The sequence below is a fragment of the Mobula hypostoma genome, chromosome 10 (genome assembly GCF_963921235.1).
Source record: "Mobula hypostoma chromosome 10, sMobHyp1.1, whole genome shotgun sequence".
Lineage (NCBI taxonomy): Eukaryota > Metazoa > Chordata > Chondrichthyes > Myliobatiformes > Myliobatidae > Mobula > Mobula hypostoma.
The window spans coordinates 2,413,634-2,438,527 of record NC_086106.1 but is presented as its reverse complement, the minus strand read 5'-3'; the positions used below and the strand labels follow the sequence as shown (position 1 = coordinate 2,438,527).

The window sequence follows — 24,894 nt, the reverse complement described above, 5'->3', positions numbered from 1 at the left end:
GTGCTGTAGCGGTTAGTGCGACACTCTTACAGCTGAGGGCTTTCTGGAGTTTGGAGTTCATTCCCAGCGCTGTTCTGTAAGGAGTCTGTGCACGTCCTTCCTGTGGAATGCTTGGAATTTCCCCAGGTGCTCCAGTTTCCTCCCACAGTGTGAAGGCGTACGAGTGAGTTAATTGGTCGTTGTAAATTGTTCCATGATTAGGTTAGGGTTGATCAGGTTTGTTGGGGGTTTGCCGGGGTGGCGTGTCTCGAACGGCCTGAATGCCCTATTCCGCTCTGTATCATGAAATAATTAAATAAAATAAAATAGACTTTAGCACAAATCTGTGCTAGAAGCAGTTCTAGAGACAGAAAGTGCAGAAGTATGCCCTTCGGCCTATCAAACTCTCACTGACATAAAGCATACATTGACACTAATTCTGCACAATCCTGTTTCATTCTCCCCTCATTCCATGGACATCCCCCAGATTCTCCCACCACCACACCAGGAGCAATTCACTTGTCTTTACGATGTGGGAGGAAGCTGGCACACTCTGGGGAAAACCCCGTAAATGATGCACTGACAACTGTTGTTTGGCAAAAACTTCCTGTCTAAAAAGATCCTTCCTTTCATTGGTCATCTTGTAATGGAAGCCTAACCCCTGTAATCATCTCCTGTTGTCATTATCCCTTTCCCACAGGTGGTGGAAGCCTAGTGTCCCAGATGTTTTTCATCCCGACTTCCTGTGCACTAACCATCCACTTCCACTTCCCAGAATATTCTCGGTGTCTAATGATAGGTATTAATAGAAGTTTTACGAGTGTTTTGTAAAAGATAAGGAATGTATCTCGAGGAGGACCCGCGGAATGAGCGGATGAAAAGAACTGTCATATTTGGGTTTGCTCAGTATGTTAATGCACAGGGGCACCGAAAAACTTGCAGCAGCAGAAACTCATATCTACGGCAACACACACAAAACGCTGGAGGAACGCAGCAGGCCAAGCAGCATCTATAGAAAAGAGTAAACAGTCGACATTTCGGGCCGAGACCCTTCATCAGGACTGGAAAGGAAGGGGAGAATTCAGACTAGGAAGGTGGGGGGGGGGGAGGAAGAAGTACAAGGTGCAAACACGAGGAATTCTGCAGATGCTGGAAATTCAAGCAACACACATCAAAGTGGCTGGTGAACGCAGCAGGCCAGGCAGCATCTCTAGGAAGAGGTACAGTCAGCGTTTCAGGCTGAGACCCTTCGTCAGTACTAACTGAAAGAAGAGTTAGTAAGAGATTTGAAAGTGAGAGGGGGAGGGGGAGATCCAGAATGATAGGAGAAGACAGGAGGGGGAGGGATGGAGCCAAGAGCTGGACAGGTGATTGGCAAAAGGGATAGGAGAGGATCATGGGACAGGAGGCCCAGGGAGAAGGAAAAGGGGGAAGGGGGGAAAACCCAGAGGGTGGGCAAGGGGTATAGTCAGAGGGACAGAGGGAGAAAGAGGAGAGAGAGAAAAAGAATGTGTGCTCGTACCCCATCCATTATTTATTTATATACACACATTCTTTTTCTCTCTCTCCTTTTTCTCCCTCTGTCCCTCTGACTATACCCCTTGCCCACCCTCTGGGTTTTCCCCCCTCCCCCTTTTCCTTCTCCCTGGGCCTCCTGTCCCATGATCCTCTCATATCCCCTTTTGCCAATCACCTGTCCAGCTCTTGGCTCTATCCCTCCTCCTCCTGTCTTCTATCATTTCGGATCTCCGCCTCTCCCTCCCACTTTCAAATCTCTTCCTAACTCTTCCTTCAGTTAGTCCTGACGAAGGGTCTCGGCCCGAAACGTCGACCGTACCTCTTCCTAGAGATGCTGCACGGCCTGCTGCGTTCACCAGCAACTTTTATATAGAAGTACAAGGTGGTAGGTGTTGGTGAAACTGGGAGAGGGGTTGGGTTGAAGGAAGGAGCTGGGAAGTTGATTGTTGAGAGGGATAAGGGGCTGGAGCAGGAGGAATCTGAGAGGAGAGGACAGAAGACCACGGAAAGGTGAGATAGGGAAACAGGAATGGAGAATGGTGGGGGGGGGCAATTATTGAAAGCTGAAGAAATCAACTTTCATGCCATTAGGTTGGAGGCTACCCAGACGGAATATAAGGTGTTGCTCCTCCACCCTGAATGGGGCCTCACTGTGGCAGTAGAGGAGGCCACGGACTGACATGTTGGAATGGGAATGAGAAGTAGAATTGAAATGGATGCTACTGGGAGATCCTGCTTTTTCTGACGGACGGCGCGTTGGTACCTGATGAAGCAGTCTCCCAATCTTCGTCGGGCCGTGCTGTGTGTTACTCTGGATTTCCAGCATTCAAAGCAACGCACATAAAATGCTGGAGGAACCCAGCAGGTCAGGAAATGAATAGACAGTCGATGATTTGGGCCAAGACTTTTCTTCAGGACTGAGAGAGAAGCGGGGAGATGCCAGAATAAAAAGGTGGTGGGTGGGAGGGGAAGGAGGATAGCTGGGAGGTGATAGGTGAAGCCAGGTGGGTGGGAAAGGCCAAGAGCCTGAGAAGAAAGAACCTGATAGGAGAGGAAAGTGGACAATAGGAGAAAAAGCAACATGCACAAAATGCTGGAGAAACTCAGCAGGCCAGGCAGCAGCTATGGGAAAGAGTAAACAGTTGACATTTCAGGCTGAGACCCTTCATCAAGAAACGTCAAATGTTGACTGTTTACTCTTCCCCATAGCTGCTGAGTTCCTCGAGTGTGATGCTTTGGATTTCCAGCATCCGCGGCGTTTCTCTTGTTCGGAGAAGGAGGAAGGCTCCCTTACAGGCAGCCACAAAACAAAGAAACCTCAAAAGGACACTTAAAAAAAAGTGTCAAACACCCAATGTGCAGAGAGAAAAAAAAAACTGTGTGATCGCCAAAAGTAAGCAAATAACGTTCAGAACCGAACTCTTCTGAAAGGCACGAAGCCAGATGTCACTGCAGCTGGAGCAGGCCGCAGGTTCAGTTCAGCACGGAGCCGAGTACACATGGCGGAGCAGGGGGCAGAGATGGGCAGGACCAGGCTGTCGCTTGCCCCCCGCTTCCGACACACTGACCTTTCCGATTTGACCCGGTGCTCAATTCGTCCAAACACTGGGCTGTTCCTTGCTCTGGGACAGCTCTGGTGACTGGACCCCCACCGCCACAATTCAGCCTGCACCCGACCTTTCCAATCAACCTAGACTTCGGGACGTCCCTCGATCCTGCCTCCGCCTTCTCTTCCTCCCCCTCCCATCTCTGTTCGCCTCGATCCTTTGTCTGTGCCTCTGGTCGCCCAGCTTCACCTCTGCACACCTCTCCATTGATAGCAATGATCATTATTATTAAACTGGTATTTGGCAGTTTGCTTTGTTTTTTTTGTCGTTGATAAGTCATTGCTGGGGGCCAGCTTAAACTGGAAGTTGCTCTATTTTGATTTTGTGTGTTATCAAAAAATTAAGTGTGTTCAGAAAAACTAAAGTCCATCTTGATGCAAGCTGATCAAGGTGGTCATAGTGTTGCTAGATTGCACTGATTAGGGTCGAGGAGGTTGGTTCAGGAAATGAAGGGAAGTAGCTGATCTTGAGCCTGGTGGGGTGGGACTTCGGGCGTCTGTAGCTCCTGCCTGATGGTAGCCGTGAGAAGATGGCGCGGATCAGACGGTGGGGATCCCTGATGATGGATATCACTTTGTGAGGCAATTTCACCTGTAGATTCTACTGATGGTGGGGAGGGATGTTCCATAGTATGTTCCAGAGAGAGTTTACTTCTCTCTGCAGCTTTTTTTTAATGTTCCTGCACATTGTTCTCAAGGAACACACACAAGATGCTGGGGGAACTCAGCAGGCCGGGCAGTGCCTATGGAGATGGACGGTCGCCGTTTCAGGCAGGACGCCCTTCTTCAGGGCTGCAAGGGAAGGCGGAAGACGCCAGAATAAAAAGGTGGGGGCAGAGGTGAAGGTGGACTAGCTGGAAGGTGATGGGTGAAGCCAGGTGGGTGGGAAAGGTAAAGGGCTGGAGAGGAAGGAATCTGATCGGAGAGGAGAGTGGACCATAGGAGAAGGAGAAGGAGGGGGGCACCGGGGGAGGTGATAGGCTGGTGAGAAGATCTCAAGCTTCAAGGGGTACGTGGGGATTTCATATTGGTCTTAGCAGCAAAGATACATAGAATAAGCACCAACAACAGAAGTGAAATCTATCAAATATTGAAAGACTTAGATAGAAACATAGAAACAGAAAACCTACAGCACAATACAGGCCCTTCGGCCCACAATGCTGTGCTGAACATGTACTTACTTTAGAAATTACCTGGTGTTCTCCATAGCCCTCTATTTTTCTAAGCTCCATGTACCTGTCCAGGAGTCTCGTAGAAGACCCTGTTGTATCCACTTCCACCACCGTTGCCGGCAGTTCATTCCACACACTTACCACCCTCTGTGTAAAAAACTTATCTTGACATCTCCTCTGTACCTACTTCCAAGCACCTTAAAACTGTGCCCTCTCGTGTTAACACGAGAAAATCTGCAGATGCTGGAAATTCAAGCAACACACACAATATGCTGGTCGAACACAGCAGGCCAGGCAGCATCTCTAGGAAGAGGTACAATCGACGTTTCGGGCCGAGACCCTTCGTCAGGACTAACTGAAGGAAGAGTGAGTAAGAGATTTGAAAGTGGGAGGGGGAGGGGGAGATCCAAAATGATAGGAGAAGACAGGAGGGGGAGGGATGGAGCCAAGAGCTGGACAGGTGATTGGCAAAAGGGAAACAAAGCTAGAGACACGGGAGAAAGAAAGGGGGAGGGGAGCACCAGAGGAAGATGGAGAGTGGGCAAGGAGTGATTGTGAGAGGGAAAGAGAGAGAGAAAAGGGGGGGAATAATAAATGAATAAAATAGGGGATGGGGTAAGAAGGGGAGGAGGGGCATTAGCGGAAGTCAGAGAAGTCAATGTTCATGCCATCAGCTTGGAGGCTACCCAGATGGAATAGAAGGTGTTGTTCCTCCAACCTGAGTGTGGTTTCATCTCGACAGTAGAGAAGGCCATGGTCTTCTCATGTCAGCCATTTCAGCCCTGGGAAAAAACCTCTGACTATCCGCACGATCAATAGAGTGGATATGGAGAGGATATTTCCTACAGTGGGAGCGGGCTGTGGTCTAGGACCAGAGGGCATCATCTCAGCATACAAGGACGTCCCTTTAGAACAGAGATGAGGAGAAATTCTTTAGCCAGAGGATAGTGAATCTGTGGAATTCATTGCCAAAGGTGGCTGTGGAGACCAAGTCACTGGGTATATCTAAAGCAGAGGTTGATAGCTTCTTTATTAATCAGGGCATGAAAGGTTACGGGGAGAAGGCAGGAGAATGGGGTTGAGAGGGATAATAAATCAGCCATGATTAAATGGTGGAGCAGACCCAATGGGCCAAATGGCCTAATTCTGCTCCTATGTCTGATGGTCTTATGTCTTCAGACATCACAAAGTCCAGTCGCTTTTGTTATATCAAAGTTCAAAAAGTTCAAAAGAGTAGGAGGGAGGAGAAGATGGTGGCGTGATGCAGCACACGTGACCATTCTGAATGATATCGTATGTGTAACTAGGGGCCATGCACAATCCTGATTTGATGGAGGCAGCCGGGAGAGCACGGAAGAACACCTGGAATGCCCGCTTCGCTGCCGCTGCTACTATGCGATCGAGAATCTCCGGAGGGAAGGCCCCAAATTCTCGGCTTTGCCTATTGCCTGTTGCCGGGGCCGGGGTCGAAGCGCTCGGCAGAGATGGTGCTTGGTGCTCGGTGTCGGAGGTCTGGTCGGAGGCTCGGAGTTTTCGGACGGACTCAGAGTCAGACTGTAGTCGGATGCTTCCAGGATGCTGCATCGGCAAGTTTGCGGCGCTGGAGGTTGACCGTCTGCGTGAGATGATGGAACTTCCGAGAGACTTTGAGACTTTTTACCGTGCCCATGGTCTGTTTTTTATCAAATTACGGTATTGCTTTGCACTGTTGTAACTATATGTTATAATTATGTGGTTTTTGTTGGTTTGTCATGTGTTTCTGTGATATCATTCTGGAGAAACATTGTATCATTTCTTAGTGCATGCATTATTAAATGACAATAAAAGAGGACTGCATGTCTTCATAATCTAATCTAATCTAAATTTATCATCAAAATATGTATACCGTATGCAACCTTAAAATTTACCTTCTTGCAGGCAGCCACAAAACAAAGACACATAATAGAACCCACAAAAAAAACCTTCACCGCAAGGAAGGTCAATCACCCAATGTGTGAAAAGAAAGAAGTGATTGTGCAAAACAACAAAAAAGTAAACAAATAACACACAGAGTCCCCAAATGTGAGTCCACAGTCGTGGAGACAGCTTGGCACTGCGACCTGTCCAGAAGCCTAATGGCTGTAGGCCACAGCCTCGGAGACAGTTCAGTACCGAGGTGAGTGAAGCCTGTCCAAGAGCCCGAAAGCTGTAGGCCGCAGCCTGGATTTGGTGGTTATTGTTGCTTCTTTTCTTGCAGCGCAATAACAAAGGGTTGATTGTTCTTGCCTTTGACATCTGATCTTTAGCTCCGATCTTGGGCTTATTGCTCACCTGAAAAAGAGGTATCTGCCCCTGAACATTATTCTGATATATCTCAGTGTGAATCCATTCGTTAATGGAGTCCCCATGAAACCTTTCCGGTGAGTGGGTTCACCAACCTCGGTCTTGGTTTATTATTGTCTTGAGTGAGTAATGCGTAAGGCCTCTGTTTGTCAGGGTCGACCACGGATTTTGCACCCTGGCTGTCCCAATATGCAAGCCCGGGCCGTACGATACGGAGAGCAAGCTGTTGTCCAAGCGGCAGGCCCACCTTCTCCATAAAGCTGATGAGCCCAAAGGAAAAGCAAAGACCGATACAGTTTGGCACCAGCGGTGTCACAGGAGTTGCCAGTCAGCGTTCAACTCAACATGGGACTGCATCAGGGACTCCCGCTCTGCATTTTTCCCTCTGGATTTACTCCTGAAGCTTTCCCCATGAATGGGAAGAGCCGCAAGGCAGCGGAGTTTTGAGATCAGAGTTTCTCTTCTCCTAGATGAGCTGCCAGCCACGGCTGACGGGCCCAGTCTGCCTGAAGTGACTGGTTTTAAGGCACCAGTGACCGCCTTCACTCCTTCTCCTGTCAGTAGAAATGGTTCTACTGGGCTTAGTAGCTGAGCACACGTGAAGGTCAGGAGCTGGACTTGGATGTCAGAGGCTATTTGAGATGCACGTCATTGGGAGCATTTAATAGGTAGTGGGAGCTTATCCTCATTAACACCCCCAGCTACGACAGCTGTAATGAACCATCAATTATACTATGTGTATGAATACAACATGGCTACAGGCCCTCTCGCCCAATGAATTTGGAATAACTAAGCCATATACACAAATCCTGTTTTTATTCTCCATACATTCCCATTAAAGATCAAGGCTCGAGACCGAGGGTGAAGGATGAACGGGCATTCATTGCACTGCTCCATGAGGTTTACTTGCTTCAGCGCTGAACTGTCTCTGTGGCTGTGGTCTGCACCATCGAGAGCCTTACACCTCCTTTGGTAGAGACATATCTCCACCCCACCACCTGAATGACCAGAGCAATGCAGCTATTTGGGACGTGGGGATAGACTGGAGCAGGCGAGAGGAAATCAGCGTGGTTGCAAACTCCACACTGACAGCCCCAGAGGTCAGGCTCGAACCTGTGACCCCGGCACTGTGAGGGCAGCAGCTTTGCCAGCCAGGCCACTGTGCTACTCCCATTGTTCTTGTCTTAAACAAAAGTTACATTCATTATAAATTCACGCCACTACAAACACTTTACAAAATAAAACAGGAAAACACAGACTGAACTAACACATTCCTATCCTCATCATGGATGGCATCTTTTCCCCTGTAGTGCCCAATGGTCTTGAAACACCTCCGCGACACCTGCGAATATCGCGTGTTCTTTTTACCGCAGCCCCTGGGCACGAACACACCCTCTGAACATTGCCAGCAGTCAGTGCGCGGCACCTGGAATTCCTGGGCAGTCTCCCAGCCAAGTACTAACCAGGCCTACTTCTGCTTAGCTTCCGAGCTCAGATCTCAGAATCAGATCCAGGGGCAGCACGGAGGTATAGAGGTCAGCACAATGCTTTACAGTACAGGTGACCTGAGTTCAATTCCCTGTAAGGAGTTTGCACGTTCTCCCCATTGAATGCGTGGGTTTCCTCCGGGTGCTCTGGTTTCCTCCCACAGTCCGAAGACGACCCAGGTAGATTAATTGCTCACTGAAAATTGTCCTGTGATTAGGCTGGGATTAAATCGGGGTTGCTGGGCGCCGGTGAGCTCGAAGGGCCCGAATGGCCTATTCCATGCTGTACGTCAATAAGTAAATAAATCGAGCATTTTTTAAGCTGCTGTGGCTCTAGGTTAACGTGGGGAGCTGAAGTACCGGAGGAAACTCACGCGGTCACGGGAGGATGTACAAATTCCTTACAGGCAGTGCCCGGAATCTGACTTCAGGAAGAGTAAGATGAGGGAACACACACCAATCCTCACTGAGGGATCAGAAGTGGAGAGAGTGAGCAATTTCAGGTTCCTGGGTGTCAAGATCTCTGAGGATCTAATCTGGATGCAACATATTGGTGCAGCTACAAATAAGTGCCTATATTTCATTAGGAATTTGAGGAGATTAGGTACGTCACCAAAGCCATTTGTAAATTTTTACAGGTACTGTGGAGAGTATTCTGACTGGCTGCCTCACTGTCTGTACGGCGGGGTGGAAGGGGGCTACTGAACAGGATCGAAGTGAGCTGCAGAGAGTTGTAAACTCAGTCAGCTCCATCACGGGCACCAGCCTCCGTGTTATCCAGGACATCTTCAAGGAGCGATGCCCCAAAAAGGTAACTTCTATCATTAAGGACCCCATCACCCTGTACATGCCCTCTTCTCATTGCTACCATCAGGGAGGAGGTACAGGAGCCTGAAGACACACACTCAACGATTCAGGAACAGCCTCTTCCCCTCTGCCGTCCGATTTCTGAATGGACACTGAACCCACTAACTCGCTGCTTTTTTATTTCTCGTTTTGCACTACTTACTTAATTTAACTATTATATATTTATTTACTGTAACTCACAGGTTTTTTTCTCTATTATTATGTATTGCAATGTAATGTTGCTGTGAAGTTTACAAATTTCACAACAGCTGCCGGTGATTCTGATTTGGATTTCGATCTTAAAGAGGGCGCCGTAAATCGTCACGCTAACCTCTTTGACGTATCTACTTTTAATATTTGGACTGGCGATGGAAGCAGGTTCAATTCCAACTTCAAAAAGGAATCCAGGAAACATTTGTAAAGGGGAAAGAGGCAGGGTAACAGAAAAACTGGCTAATTGGAGAGATTTCTCAAGAAGCCACAGCTGGAACGATGGGCTGAATGGTCTCCTTCTGTCCTGCATATCTAGACTTTGCTGTGGGAGTACTTGGCAGTGACTGTAAGGACAGCAGGTCATTATCTTCCTGTGCTAGTAGCCAGGTATTGAAACCAGCTTTGATTGAAATTCACAGCTTGTCACCGATGACCCTGAGCTACCATTTACTGGGTCAGGAGTTCATTGCTGTTAAACACTCCCCTCTTGCACCCCTCTGCTGTCAGAGCTGAGGTATTTGCGCAGGCCTTGATTATATACGCATGGCTCATCAGTTATTAGAGTCTGATTGGATTAGGGACAAAAAAGATGAGGAGGAAGCCTTATTAGCATTTACCACTTCAGAACTGGAAATCTCATTGAGCGTCTGAGCAAGGCGACGTGCTGGGGAAAATCCCTGGCCTCCAGATCTGGCTTCCATTCCCAGTTTGGGATCCTCCTATACTAGCCAGCTAATAATTTGCACACTGAATGGGTGAGCTGATTAGAACAGCAAACACTCTTCAAGACATAAGCAAACAGAAGCTCACTGGTGGAGAACCTGGTGCCAGACCGCCCCACAGTTAAACTCAAGTGCTCGATCAGCTGCTGAAAGACGCATTTACCTAGCATCTCCAATACAGTCAAGAGCCCCCTCGTCGCCACAGGGTATCAAACAGAACTAGACCGGGACCACTTCGAGAACGTTCTCAAACGTTTGCTCAAGGAAATAGGTTTTAAGGAGGGTGGCGGACTTAAAGTGAGGGTTAGGAGGGAACTGACGTCTCAGGGGCTGACTACTCTCGGTGGAAGTGTGAAGTGTGTGGATGAAGGAAAGGGCAGAGTTGGAGAGGTGTAGAAAGTTGGTGTGGGGGGGGAATAGTTGAGGTACAGCATGGATAGGCCCTTCTGACACCCCCTCCTGATTTAATCCTTGCCTAATCATGGGACAAGTTACAATGACCAAGGAGCCTACCGATTGGTATGTCTTTGGACTGTGGGAGGAAACTGGAGCACCCGGAGGGAAAACTTACAGGCAGTGGCGGGAATCGAACTCAGGTCACTGGTACTGTGAAGTGTTGTACCGAGCCACCCCTAATTGTAATGTTCTAATCACTAATTACTCACCCTTTTCCCTTTCCTTTTTATAGATTCCTCATTCTGGTTACCCTGTCAGCTCTTCTCTTCCCACCTGCCCATCACCTCACCACCTCACTCTCGGTCCCCTCCTCCATCCCTTTCTCCCATGGTCCACTCTCCTCTCCTTCTCCTTTACCTTTCCCACCCACCCTGTTTCATCTATCACCTCCTTCCCCTCACCCCCACCTTCTTTTAACTCTGGCGTCTTCCCTCTTCCTTTGCAGTCCTGAGAAAGGGTCTCGGCCTGAAACGTTGACTGTTTATTCTTTTCCATAGATCTGCCTGACCTGCAGAGTTCCTCCAGCGTTTTGTGTGCGTAGGTGAAGACAATAGGATGGGATTGGTATGGGATGGGTGTAAATGGGGGTTGATGGTTTCTGCGATGTCTGTTATTTGTCAAGTAGGGTGCCGTGCACAGTCCTGATTTGATGGAGATGGACGTGAGAGCACGAAGGAACATCTGGAGAAACTTCTGAAATGCCTGCTTCGCTGCTGCTGCTACTGTGGTCCGGAACCTCCGGAGGAGAAGGCCCCGAGTCCTCGGATTGGCTTGTTGCTCGGCGGCCAGGGCGGGGTCGAAGACGCTCGGCAGGGGATGGTGCTCGGAGAGGCTGTGTTGGAGGGGCTGGTCGGAGGCTCGAAGTTTTCGGATGGACTCAGAGTCAGCTGCAGTCGGGTGCTTCCAATGCATTGGCAAGTTGTCGGTGCTTGGAGGTTCATGGCAGGGAGAGTTTCTCCCTTCTGCCGTCTGCGTGAGATGATGGGTCTATCGGGACTTTGAGACTTTTTTTTACCGTGCCCATGGTCTGCTCTTTATCAACTTATGGTATTGCTTTGCATTGTTGTAACTACATGTTATAATTATGTGGTTCTGTCAGTTTTAGTCTTGGTTTTTCCTGTTTTTTTTGTGATATGATTCTGGAGGAACATTGTATCATTTTTTAATGCATGCGTTTCTAAATGACGATGAACGAAACTGCTAACTGCAGACTGGTGTCTCCATGCTATATGACTCTAGGCAGAGTTGGCACTTACCTTCTAGTCATTACGAGCAATCTACAGTCACCAGTGAGTTCATTTTCAAGAGGCGGTTTCTCAAGAAGGTGGTCCCATCACCAAGGACTCCCACCACCCAGTATGTACCTTGTTCCTGTTACTACCTTCTGGGAGGAGGTGCAGGAGCCCGAAGACCCACACTCCATGATTCAGGAACAGCTTCTTCCCCTCCGCCATCAGATTTCCATCAAAGCTTCATTTGTCACAACGTACATCGAAGCTTACAGTAAATGTGTTGCTAGTCTTTGTGTTGCTGTTTGTGCCAGGCAGCCTGAAAATGTCCACAGGAACACAAGACATAGGAGCAGAATTAGGCCATTCAGCCCATCGGGTCTACTCTGCCATTCCATCATGGCTGATCCTGGATCCCACTCAACCTCGTCCAGCTGCCTTCTCGCCAATAAGACCATAAGACATAGCAGTAGGATGAGGCTTCTTGCCTCAGCATAGCATGCCCACAACTCACTAAATATGAGAGGAAACCAGGGTACCGGGAGGCAGTGGGGGAGAATGTACAAACTCCTTATAGACAACGAAGGGAATCGAACCCTGATCATACAGCCGGGACTGTATAGCATTACGCTGACCGCTATGCTACCATGCCAACCCCACGAACGCTACCTCACCATTCCTCTTCTCTTGGCATTATCTAGAGTTTTGCTCTGTACCAACTTCACTTCATACGTCAGATCCATAGATGCTGCCTGATCTGCTGAGCTCCTCCAGCATATTGTGTGTGTGATATTTCCGATGGTGGGGGAGTCTAAGTCCAGAGGGTACAGCCTCAGACAAGAGCAACGTCCATTTAAAATGGAGATGAGGAGGGATTTCGTTAGCCAGAGAGTGGTGAATCTGTGGAATTTGTTGCCACAGGCAGCTGTGGAGGCCAAGTCATTGGGTATATTTAAGGCAGAGGTAGATAGATTCCTGATTAGTCAGGGCATGAGCGATGCAGGGAGAAGGCAGGAGACTGGGGCGGAGAGGAAAGTGGATCAACCATGATGAAATGACGGAGCAGACTCGATGGGCCAAATGGCCTAATTCTGCTCCTATAACTTATGGTCCTAAAGACCATCTGTTCAATCTCCTGCCATCTGGTAGGAAATACTGAAACATCCTAGCCAAGACAGTTAGACTGAAAAACAGCTTCTTCCCAACACCCTGCCTTTGAGCGCTATGGATGATCAAAGTCACTTGTTGCATGTAAATATGGGACATTTTTAAAATTAAGCCACACCACATGCATTGTAAAGATCTGTTTTGCACTGACTGGAGTAACATTGCAACCTCGTTGTCTCGAGCAATGAAGATAAAGTTCAATTCTATCGAAATGGCAGAGCAGACTCGATGGGCCAAATGGTCTAATTCTTCTCCTATATCTTATGGCCTTATAATACACAGTATCAGATTCTGAACCCGAGAGAAATAGATGACCACTAACGTCCAGGCAAGCCCAAGAGTCAAGACCATGGACTTCATTCTGAGCACAGAACCATGTCAGGTCTTCAGGAAAAGCAGGAGGACAGAAAACGGTTAAAAAAGAACAATTGGGACTGAAGTTAGAAGAATGGACACCAAATGAACACATTTTCCCTCTGTGATTAGTGAGCAAGCTGACAGCTGAGCTGTCTCTTGTGTAATTAAAATGTTTTACATAATGGACGAAACTGAGAGGATTATATTGCAGCCAAAAATGAATGGAGGGTGAATTCATGACCCTGAATATAAATGGAAGATTAATGCAGGTAAAACCTGGCAGCATTAGAGTTTATTAAATCTGAGCTTCGAGCGGGCTGCATGCTAATCTGCAGAACTGAATTGGAAATGAGCCGCACATGTAGTGTCCCACCCAGTGGAGGCCCCCCCCCCACCCCCACCTTCTCTCTTGGTCTCTCTCTGTCCGCCCTTTTGTTTCAGTGTCCTACTCTCTCCTCCTCCGGTCGGAGAACCAGCACTTACGCAGCAGAGTTCCGACGTTACCTACAGTCCTCGATCGTTGGGCAGCTCCTTGGAGAGATGATGCTGGTTGGGGGTGTGGTGGGACGAGGAGAAGTTTGAACTGGACTTTTGTTTGCAGATTCCTGACTTTCTTGTGGGTGCAATGATCTACCGATCTTTCACTTAACGGGAGGCATTGGAGAACCTGGAGAAACCCTTCACCTTTTCCATCTCTCACCTCCCAGATTCTGACTACCTGCCCGCTCCCCCCATCCACCTACCTTCCCCCTCACCTGCAGCGTGTACTCCTCTCCCTTCTCCCGCCTTCTTACTCTGGCTTCTTGCCACTTCCTTCCCAGTCCTGATGGAGGGTCTCGGCCCGAAACGTTGCCTGACTTGCTGAGTTCCTCTAGCATTTTGCGTGCATTACTCTGAATTTCCAGCATTTGCAGAATTTCTGGTGTTGATTCATTTCCATAGATGTTGCCTGACCTGCTGAGTTTCTCCAGCATTTTGTGTGTGTTGGGCAACATAGTCATAGTCATACTTTATTGATCCCGGGGGAAATTGGTTTTCGTTACAGTTGCACCATAAATAATTAAATAGTAATAAAACCATAAATAATTAAATAGTAATGTGTAAATTATGCCAGGAAATAAGTCCAGGACCAGCCTATTGGCTCAGGATGTCTGACCCTCCAAGGGAGGAGTTGTAAAGTTTGATGGCCACAGGCAGGAATGGCTTCCTATGACGCTCTGTGTTGCATCTCGGTGGAACGAGTCTCTGGCTGAAACAACCTCAGATTGTTTTCTCAGGAGCAGTGAAGGAAGAGAGGAGACCTGATAGAAGTTTATAGAATTGTGAAAGGCATACATATATTATATAGGCAGCCAGAATCTTTTCCCCAGGGTAAAAATGCTGACCGCTAGAAGGCATAGCTTTAAGGCGAGAGGGAAAAAGTTTAAAGGAAGTGTGCTTTTAGGCAGAATGCTGGGTTTCTAGAACACGCTGGCAAGGGAGATGGCAGCATTCAAGAGGCTCATGAACGTGCAGGGAATGAAAATATATGGATCAAGTGCAGAGGGAGGGATTAGTCTAATTTAGCATCGTGTTTGGTACGTGGCGGGGCAAAGAGCCTATGCCATGTCCTAGGTGTGTAATTTTAGACAGCATCAAAGGACATTCTAAACATGAGAAATTCTGCAGAGGCTGGAAATCCAGGGCAACACACACAAAATGCTGGAGGAACTCAGTAGGTCAGGCAGCATCTGTGGAAAGGATTAAACAGTTGATGTTCCAGGTCAAGATCCTTCATCAGGCCTGGAAAGGAAGGGGGAAGGCACCAGAATAAAAAGGCGGGGGGGGGGGTGGTGAAGGAAGGTAGCTGGATGGTGATTGGTGAAGTCAGGTTGGTGGGAAAGGTCACGGGCTGGAGAAGAAGGAGTCTGATAGGAGAGGAGAAAGGGAAGGAGGAGAAGACCCAGGGGGAGGTGATAGGCTGGTGAGAAGAAGTAAAGGGTCAGAGTGGGGAATAGTGGAAGAGGGGAAGGGGAGGGAAATTTTTTTCCACCAGAAGTGGAAATCAGTATTCATGCCGTCAGGTTGAAGGCGACCCAGACGGAATATAATGTGTTGCTCCTCTACCCTGAGGGTGGCCTCATCTTGCCACAAGAGGCCGTGGACTGACATGTTGAAGGACATCTGTCAATAGGGTAAAGAGAAAGTTCCTCACTATTCCTCCTTTGCATGATCATTTTTGATGCCAGTCAGCAAATAATTTGCAATGAAGACTGAACACCATGAATGCAAAGAAAAACTTGTAGTGGCTTACATTTCTTCCACAGGTTTTCACATCTATGGATGTCCCTATGAAAGAATACTTACTTACTGCCTGTTGTGCCGCTGGCTTTTAGGGTAGTAATTCAGACTTGGCCTCCACTGTTGCCTATGACAACAAATTTCACAGATTCACCACTCTCTGGCTAAATAAATTCCTCCCCATCTCCATTCTAAAAGGATGCCCCTCTATTCTGAGGCTATATCCTCTGGTCTTAGACTCTCCCACCATAGGAAACATCCTCTCCACATCCACTCTATCAAGGCCTTTCACCATTTGATAGGGTTCAATGAGGTCACCCCTCATTCTTCCAAATTCCAGTGCATACAGGCCCAGAGCCATCACACACACTTCATATGATAAGCCATTCAAACCTAGGATCATTTTTGTGAACCTCCTTTGAACCCTCTCCAGTTTCAGCACACCCTTTCTAAGGAAAGGGGCCCAGACCTGCTCACAATATTCCAAGTGAGGCCTCACCTGTACTTTATAAAGCCTCAACACTACATCTTTGCTTTTACATTCTTGTCCTCTTGAAATGAATGAGAACATTGCATTTGCCTTCCTCATCACAGACTCTACCTGCAAATTAACCTTTAGGGAATCCTGCACAAAGACTCCCAAGTCCCTTTGCAGTTTAGATTTTCAAATTTTCTTTCCATTTAGAAAGTAGTTATTCTTTTCATTTTTTCTACCAAAGTGCTTGACTATACACTTCCAGACACTGTATTCCACCCGCCATTTCTTTGCCCATTCTCCAAATCTGTTTAAGTCCTTCTGTAGCTTCTCTATTTCTGCAAAATACCTGCCCCTAAATCTATCTTCATCTTGTCTGCAAACTTCACAACAAAGCTCTCAGTTCCATCCTTCAAATCATCGATATGTAATGTAAAAAGAATCGGTCCCAACACAGACCCTGTGGAACACTACTAATCACTAGCAGTCAACCAGAAGAGGCTCCCTTTATTCCCACTCTTTGCCCCCTACCAATCACCTATTGCTTTATCCATGCTAGAATCTTTCCTGTAATACCATGGGCTCATGGCTTGTTAAGCAGCCTCATTTGTAGCACCTTGTCAAAGGCCTTCTGAAAGTCCAAGTAGACAACATCAACCGATTCTCCTTTGTCTATCCTGCTTGTTATTTCTTCAAAGAATTCCAACAAATTTGTCAGGCTAGGTATCTCTTTGAGGAAACCATGCTGACTACGGCCTATTTTATCATGGGCCTCCAAGTACCCTGAAGCCACGTCCTTGCAAATCGACTCCAACATCTTCCTTTGAGCTCAGACTAACTGGCCTATAAATACCTTTTTTCTGTCTCTCTCCTTCTTGAAGAGTGGGGTGACATTTGCAATTTTCCAGTTTTCTGGAACCATTCCAGAACCTAGTGAATCTTGAAAGATCATTACTAATGCTTCCACAATCTCTACAGTGACCCCTTTCAGAACCCTGAGGTGTACACCACCTGGTCTAGGTGACTTATCTATCTTCAGATCTTTCAGTTTCCCAAAAACCTTGTCTCTAGTATTGGTAACTTCACACGCTTCATGACCCCTGACACCTGGAACTTCCACCATACTGCCAATGTCTTCCACAGTGAAGAATGATGCAAAATACTTGTTCAGTTCTTCCGCCATTCCCTTGTCCCTCATTACTACCTCTCTGGTGTCATTTTTCAGCTGTCCGATATCCACTCTCACCTCTCTTTTACACTGTGTATCTGAAGAACCTTTTGGTATCCTCTTTAATATTATTAGCTGGCTTACTTTTGTTTTCCATCCTTACCTTCTTAATGACATTTTTAGTTACCTTCTCTAACTTTCCACTAATTTTTGCTCTATTATATGCCCTCTCTTTGGCATTTATCTTGGCTTTGACCTCTAGTTGGCCAAGGTTGTGTCATTTTGCCTTTGGAATACTTCTTTCTTTTTGGGACTGTGCCTTCTGAATGGCTTCCAGAAATTCCAGCCTTTGCTGCTCTGCCATCATCCCTGCCAGTGTTCTTTTCCAATCAATTCTGCCAACTCTCTCTCATGCCTCTGTAATTCCTTTTACTCCACTGTATAACTGATACATCTGACTTTTGCTTTCCTTCTCAATTTTCAGGGTGAATTCGATCATATTATGATCACTTTCCCCCAAGGGTTCTTTTACCTTAAGCTCTCTAATCAATTCTGGTTCATTGCACAACACACGATCCAGAACAGCCGATCCCTTAGTGGACTTAAACTTGAGCTGCTCTAAAATGCCATCTTGTAAGCATTCTAGAAATTCCCCTTCCTGGTATTCAGCATCAACCTGATTTTCTCAATCTATCTGCATATTGAAATACACCATGACTATTGTAACATTGACCTTTTGGCAAACATTTTCTATCTCCCATTGTAATTTGTAGGCCACATTCTTTCTACTGTTTGGGCGTCTGTATAAAACTCCCATCAGGGTCTTTTTACCCTTGCAGTTCCTAGTCTATCCATAATGATTCAACACCTTCTGACCCTATGTCACCTCTTTCAAATAATTTGATTTCATTTTTTTACCAACAAAGCAAATCCACTCCCTCTGCCTTCCTGCCTGTGCTTTACATACATCCTTGGATATTAAGTTCTGAGCTATAATCTTCTTACAGTTACAATTCAGTGATGCCTACATCATCATAACTGCCAATCTGCAACTGTGCTACAAGTTCATCTACCTTATTCCATACACTGCGTGCATTCAAATACAACACCTTCAGTCCTGCATTCACCCTTTTCGATTTTGTCTGCCTTTTACATTGCAACCCATCCTGTTGACTGCAATTTTGCCCTAACATCAGCCTCTCCTTGCTAGGAGTCTCACTCCACATTGCTTCTGTTTGTAAACCACCCACTTCATCCTCAGCTCTATCACTCCAGTTTCCATTCCCCTGCCAGTTTAGTTCAAACCCCCCCGAAAAACTCTAGCATACTTGCCCACAAGAATATTGGACTCCCTTGGATTCTGGTGTAACCCGTCCCTTTTGTGCAGATCATATCTTCCCCAGAAGAGATCCCAATGATCCATAAATCTGAACCCCTGACCCCTGCACCAGTTCTTCATCCACACATTCCCCACCGAATCATCCTATTCTCACCCTCACTGGTGTGTGCTACAGACAGCAATCCAGAGATTACTACCCTGGAAGTCCTGCTTTTCACCTTTCTACCTAGCTCACTAAAATCTCTCTTCACCTTATCTACCTATGTCGTTGGTGCCAATAAGTACCAAGTCTTCTGGCTGCTCACCCTTGCCCTTGAAAATGCCATGGACCTGATCCGAGACATCCCTCATCCTGGCATTAAGGAGGCAACATACTATCCAGATGTCTCTATCGCGCCCTCAGAACCTTGTCTCTGTTCCTCTGACTAAGGAATCTCCTCTCCACACTGCAGTCATCTTCACCTCTGATCTTCTGAGCCACAGCACCAGACTCAGTGTCAGAGATCCGGTCACTGTAGGTCCCCCCGGTAAGCTGTCCCCCTCAATAGTATCTAAAGTTATATACCTATTACTGAGGGGAACGGCCACAGATGTACTCTGCACTGGCTGTGCATTTCCCTTCCTTCTCCTGATAGTCACCCAGTTAACCTGTCTCCTGCAACCTAGGGGTGACTAACTCCCTGTAGCTCCTGTCTATCACCTCCTCAGTCTCATGTATTAGTCGAAGGTCATCGAGCTGCAGCTCCAGTTCCTTAAAACGTTCTCTCAGGAGCTGCAGCCTAGTGCACCTGGTGCAGATGTGTTTATCTGGGAGACTGGAGGTCTCTCATACTTTCCACATCTCACACACGGTACAGAACACTGCCCCTGGAGCCATTTTTCACACAGGGGGTTGTGGTTCTGTGGAATGCTCTGCCTCAGAAGGCAGCGGAGGCCAATTCTCTGGATTCTTTCAAGAAAGAGTTAGATAGAGCTCTTAGAGATAGCGGAGTGAAGGGATATGGGGAGAAGGCAGGAACAGGGTACTGATTGTGGATGATCAGCCATGATCACAGTGAATGGCGGTGCTGGCTTGAAGGGCTGAATGGCCTACTCCTGCACATATTGTCTATTGTCTGTTGTCTATTCTCACTCATTTACTATGCCCTAACAGATGAGGAATGAACAAGTAAGGACAGAGAGGGAGAGGGAGTAGCTTACAAGACAATGTACCTCACCCAAACCTGATCTCGCCTCAGCCTGATGAGCCAAAGCAACTGTAAACACTGGCACACTCCAGTACAATGGCTGCTCCAAGAATGGGCTGTCTGCCTGCACTTGAATTATTCTTACTGGCCCTTTTTAATGAAACTTTCTTGCTGATTGGTCGCTTCCTGATTCAGAGAAACTGCCGTAAAACTCTGTCTTTAAATCTCGATCGCCCTCCTGATTAAAAGGAAGGTCTTCTTACACAGCCCTGATGTGGATTGGCTTCCATCTCTGGCAGTGTTCAGGACTTCCTTCATCATGTCTGTAGCTTCTTCTTCAGTTTTCACAACTGTCACTCACTTAAGTCCCGGGTGGAGACTCAGGAATGCCGTCACACTCAGATGTAGAACGATTCTTCGTTGCTGTCTCCGTAGCAATTTTGTTTGACCAGTCAGGGTTGTTAGCCCTGAGCTGAACCCCCGAAGCTGGGGGACTGGTGGACACTCTCAGTCTGGTCTCTACCCTTTGACCTGTTTGGCATGGGTGAGCCTACCAAGAGCCAAGACAGAAAGCCCTGACTCCAGCCAACATAGCTCTCCAGGTCGTTGAGGCACAAACCTCCATCCCTCATGACAAGCTTATGGTCCTTTTGTGGGGGTATCAGTATAGTCCCCATAATATTATTACAGCCAAACATTGAAAGTATGTATATTTATGTGTTGAAGAGTTAGTCTCCTCTCTCTCCACTTTTAATAATGATCCTTTCTTATTCGTTTGATGTATCTTTCATGTTGTTCATCACAGTACTGTAGAGGCACATTTTTATATTTTCCAACTTATGATAAAGTTTTCTTTAGGAACTTCTTTGTTACCCGGAAGAGACTTGTATGTACTGTATTGTTTGGGGATAAAGACTGTTTTTGAAATTCAGTAGCTAACTTGCAGATATGAATTGGAAATGAGCTGCACAAGTTAATCTCTCAGCCTGTTGGAAGTTCTATCCTTTCCCCTTTACATACACGGGCACAACCATGTGCAAACATCATCCACCAACATCTTGCTTTAAAGTGCAAGCTCATAATGAAATCACACCTTACTCTAAATACAAGCCTGATCCAGATTTAGAGTCAGGATACCACAAATTATATTATGAATGATCAGTTATTACAGATAGGACAATCCATAATAACCATCCGGATATAATAATACAGGATAAACAAGCAAGAACAGCTAATTAATAGATGTAGCCATTCCAAACACACACAACTTACAGAAATCAATAAGTGAAAAACACCATAAATATTCTGCACTAAAAGAGAAAATTGAAAGACTTTGGACCATGAACAGGGTATACATTGTTCCGATATTCATATGCACAACTGGTATCATCCCAAAGGCACTACACAGTTACATTAGGGCAACATGGTAATTATCTTTGTAAATTTCCAGAAAGACACAATCGTCACAATAGCTAGAAGAGTCCAGAAGTTCCTAGCAATTGAGAAATGAGTATGTTTGGCTATGCCCGTACTTCAGGTTTTGCCAGCTTGAGCTGAGAAAAAAAAATATTAATAATAAATAAGCAATAAGAATAGAGAAGATGAGATGAAGAGTCCTTGAAAGTGAGATCATTGTTTGTGGGATGACACAAGCAAAGCTGAGAGAAGTAATCTCCTTCGCTTTAAGAGCTCGATGGTTGAGGTGGAGTAACCATTCCATGTCGGTACCATTGGTGATGGGGAGGGTTGTGTCTATGATGCTTTTGACAGATTAGTGAAGACAATTTATTTCTGCTATGCCCTTGCTCGGAACCTGATACGGTGCATCAGCAACCAATCCTTTGGAAGAACTCAGCAAGCCAAGCGGCATGTCAGAAGAAATGAATTGTCATTGCTTCAGGTCAGAATCCTGCATCAGGGTTGGCAGAAAGGGTCAGATATTGATGTCGGGAAGTTGTGGTTCTATCATGCTGGAGGGGTGATGTCCTGCTATAATAAGATTTGTCACAGTGCAGGAGTTCGTGTTTCCTTTAAGCGGGGCACGCACGTCTCACGTGGTAGCATGATCGTGTATGCAATTAACATATTTTTACATATAAACAGTAATTAATTATTTAAATGAGCAAGATTCTTAATCAAACTACATACAAGATTATTCAAACATTACCGAAATGTTAAATGTTAAATACAAAACAAACTGTCTTTGTTGCCTTTGTTAACAGCCAGCACACCCACAGTCTACCCCACCCCCCCATCTCAGACTGTCTTCACTACTTTGTGCTCTATTTGTTTATTTTGCCATTGCACTGCCGCTGAATAACAAATTTCATGTCCTGTAAGTCAGTGACTTATAAACCTGAATCCAACACCCCCTGTCACCTCCCAGAAACAAAGAAAACAGATTCAGATTCAGACTTATTTATCAAGCGTACATCGAAACTTTCAGTGAAGTGCGCTGTTTGCGTCAGCAGCCAATACAACCAGGGACGGGCTGGGGGCAGCCTGCAAAATGTCGCCACCCATTCTGGTGCCAACATCGCATACCCACAATGCTTGGCAGAACAGCACCGATCACAACAAGCAGCAAAACAAGCCCTGTTCCTCCCTCCCACCCACCCAGCCCACCCTCTAAGGACCGGAAGGGACTTTCCCACACTCTATCTCCACAAAAAATTAAGTAAATAAAAAGTTTGGCGTCTCATCCGCAAACTACTGCTGGGAAGTGGGTCGGGTATCCCTGCATTCCCAAAAGAACTACCGATATGGGCTCCTCACGGCCAGGATTCTGGTTAGCGAGAGCTTCGCCCAATGTTTCTGTTTTGTTTATGAGTGGAACCAACTGGGAAATGTAACCTGGAGTTTCAGTCTGACCCGTAAATACCTGAAGCAAGATCAGAATCCGAAATAGGATCAGATTTAATATCTTGAAATTTGTTGTTTTGTGTAGCAGTACTTCGCAAAACATAATAATAAAAACGGAAAATTACAGTAAGACCTGTACATATATGTAAATAATGGAGTTCGGGTGGTTGATGGTTGGGGTGAGCTGCTCTCCAATCTTGGCAATTTAATTGCAAATATTTCGTCATCATACAAGGAAACATCACCAGTACGTTGTTGATTGTTCTGTGTTGTCAGAGGACACACCACAATCAACAGTGCACTGATGATGTCTCCTTGCATGGTGACGAACTGTATTTGTCAACGTGGAGCAAAGAGCGCATTTGTAAATCTGGCGGGAGCAAAGGATGCTGGGAATGGCGTGCGTGGAGCGACGCAGGAGGTGTGTGGGACAGGAGGCAGAGAAGGAATGCCGGAGAGGGTGACGTGGGTGAAGACACATTCTTGCCCACTCTTTCTTACTGCCAGTTGGCAGGCTGGGGGTTAGGGGTCTGATGTTGTTTCTCCATGTGGGTGTTCTGTTGGATTTTGTGTGAGGGAGTGGTTGAGGGAGTTTGGGGGGGTTTGTGAATTTTTGTTTCTTTTTCTTTTCATGCAGGAGGGGATTGATGTCGTTCTTTTAGCTACTTCTATGGTTTTCTGCGTTTTATGACTATCTGGAGAAGATGAATCTCAGAGTTGTATTCTACACACATACTTTGATAATAAAATGAACCTTTGAACCTTTGGCCCCATTCCTGAGACACCAAGCAAGGTCATTTGATTCCAAATAATTGGTTTATTGATCATTACAGAACGTCTCTCTGGTGCTTCCTGCTTCCTCCCCTCTCCCTTCCCCTTTTCCCAACCATGATTCCCCTCTCCCTGTCCCCTTCCCACTCTCAGTCCACAATAGAGACCCAGATCAGAATCAGGTTTATCATCACTCACATATATCATGAAATATGTTTTTTTTGTGGCAGCAGTACAGTGCAATACATAAAATTACTACAGTCCTAGGCACATATATATAGTCAGAGTGTCTAAGACTTTTGCACAGGATTGTAGTATTTTTTCTACAATCTTTATTCTTTGGAGTGTAGAAGGTTGAGGGGGGACTTGATAGAGGTATTTAAAATTATGAGGGGGATAGATAGAGTTGACGTGGATAGGCTTTTTCCATTGAGAGTGGGGGAGATTCAAACAAGAGGACATGAGTTGAGAGTTAAAGGGCAAAAGTTTAGGGGTAACATGAGGGGGAGCTTCTTTACTCAGAGAGTGGTGGCTGTGTGGAACGAGCTTCCAGCAGAAGTGGTTGAGGCAGGTTCGATATTGCCGTTTAACATTAAATTGGATAGATATATGGACAGGAAAGGAATGGAGGGTTATGGGCTGAGTGCAGGTCGGTGGGACAGGTGAGAGTAAGAGTTTGGCACGGACTAGAAGTGCTGAGATGGCCTATTTCCGTGCTGTAATTATTATATGGTTGTATTGCAACTTGTCATAATTTTTTATGTCTCTGCACAAAGCAACAATTCCATGACGTATGTCAGTGAAAATAAGTCTGATTATGATTTGGATCGTGGGTTAGTTTTGCACAGGGAACCAACGGGAGGTGGGGTCAACGTCTCATCTGAATGAGCGTGCTGTGGCATTGAGGGTTCAACTCATCAATCTTCCGTCCGTGGACTCACTTTACACCGCACGCTGTCGGAGCAGTGCTGCCAGGATAATCAAGGACACGACTCACCCAGCCAACACACTTTTCGTCCCTCTTCCCTCCAGGAGAAGGCTCAGGAGCTTGAAGACTCGTATGGCCGGATTTGGGAGCAGCTTCTTTCCAACTGTGATAAGACTGCTGAACGGATCCTGACCCTGATCTGGGCCGTACCCTCCAAATATCCGGACCTGCCTCTCGGTTTTTTTGCACTACCTTACTTTCCATTTTTCTATTTTCTAATTATGATTTATAATTTAAATTTTTAATATTTACTGATTTTAACTATTTTTAATATTTTTAATATTTAATATTTGTAATCCAGGGAGCGGGAAGCGTAGAATCAAATATCACTGTGATGATACCAATTGTTTGGCGACAATAAAGTATAAAGTATGAAGTAGGGTATCAAAGTGGGGTTGACGTCCCGATTCAAGCAATGAGCTTATGACTGTATGAGGGGAGAGGTTGTGGACAAGGAAATGGACATTCGAGAAAGTGCATGTTGAAAATGGCTGCTGAAGGTATTCACAGAGAGAGCACTCTGGCTGGCACCAGCTGCTTTTCTCTCAGCCGCCAAAGAACGCTCCCCCCCCCCACCCCAGTGCCTCTTGTACTCTTGCGTTTTTCTGTATACAGTTTGTTTCCTTGATAATTTGCGAGTCTTTCATCAGCACTCGGTCAGGACTTCCTGTGTGGGCCAGCACACAGGCGCATGAATGCACAGGTGCTCACTTGACCAGTAATCCTGCTCCAAAACCCCCCACCTCCCCC

The 24,894-nt window shown here is 46.5% G+C and overlaps 1 pseudogene; it reads left to right on the top strand.

The window, feature by feature from the left end:
• The first annotated feature begins 2,996 nt into the window (after positions 1-2,996).
• Positions 2,997-24,894, top strand: part of LOC134353194 (eukaryotic translation initiation factor 4E transporter-like) — an 85,683-nt pseudogene continuing 63,785 nt past the window's right edge.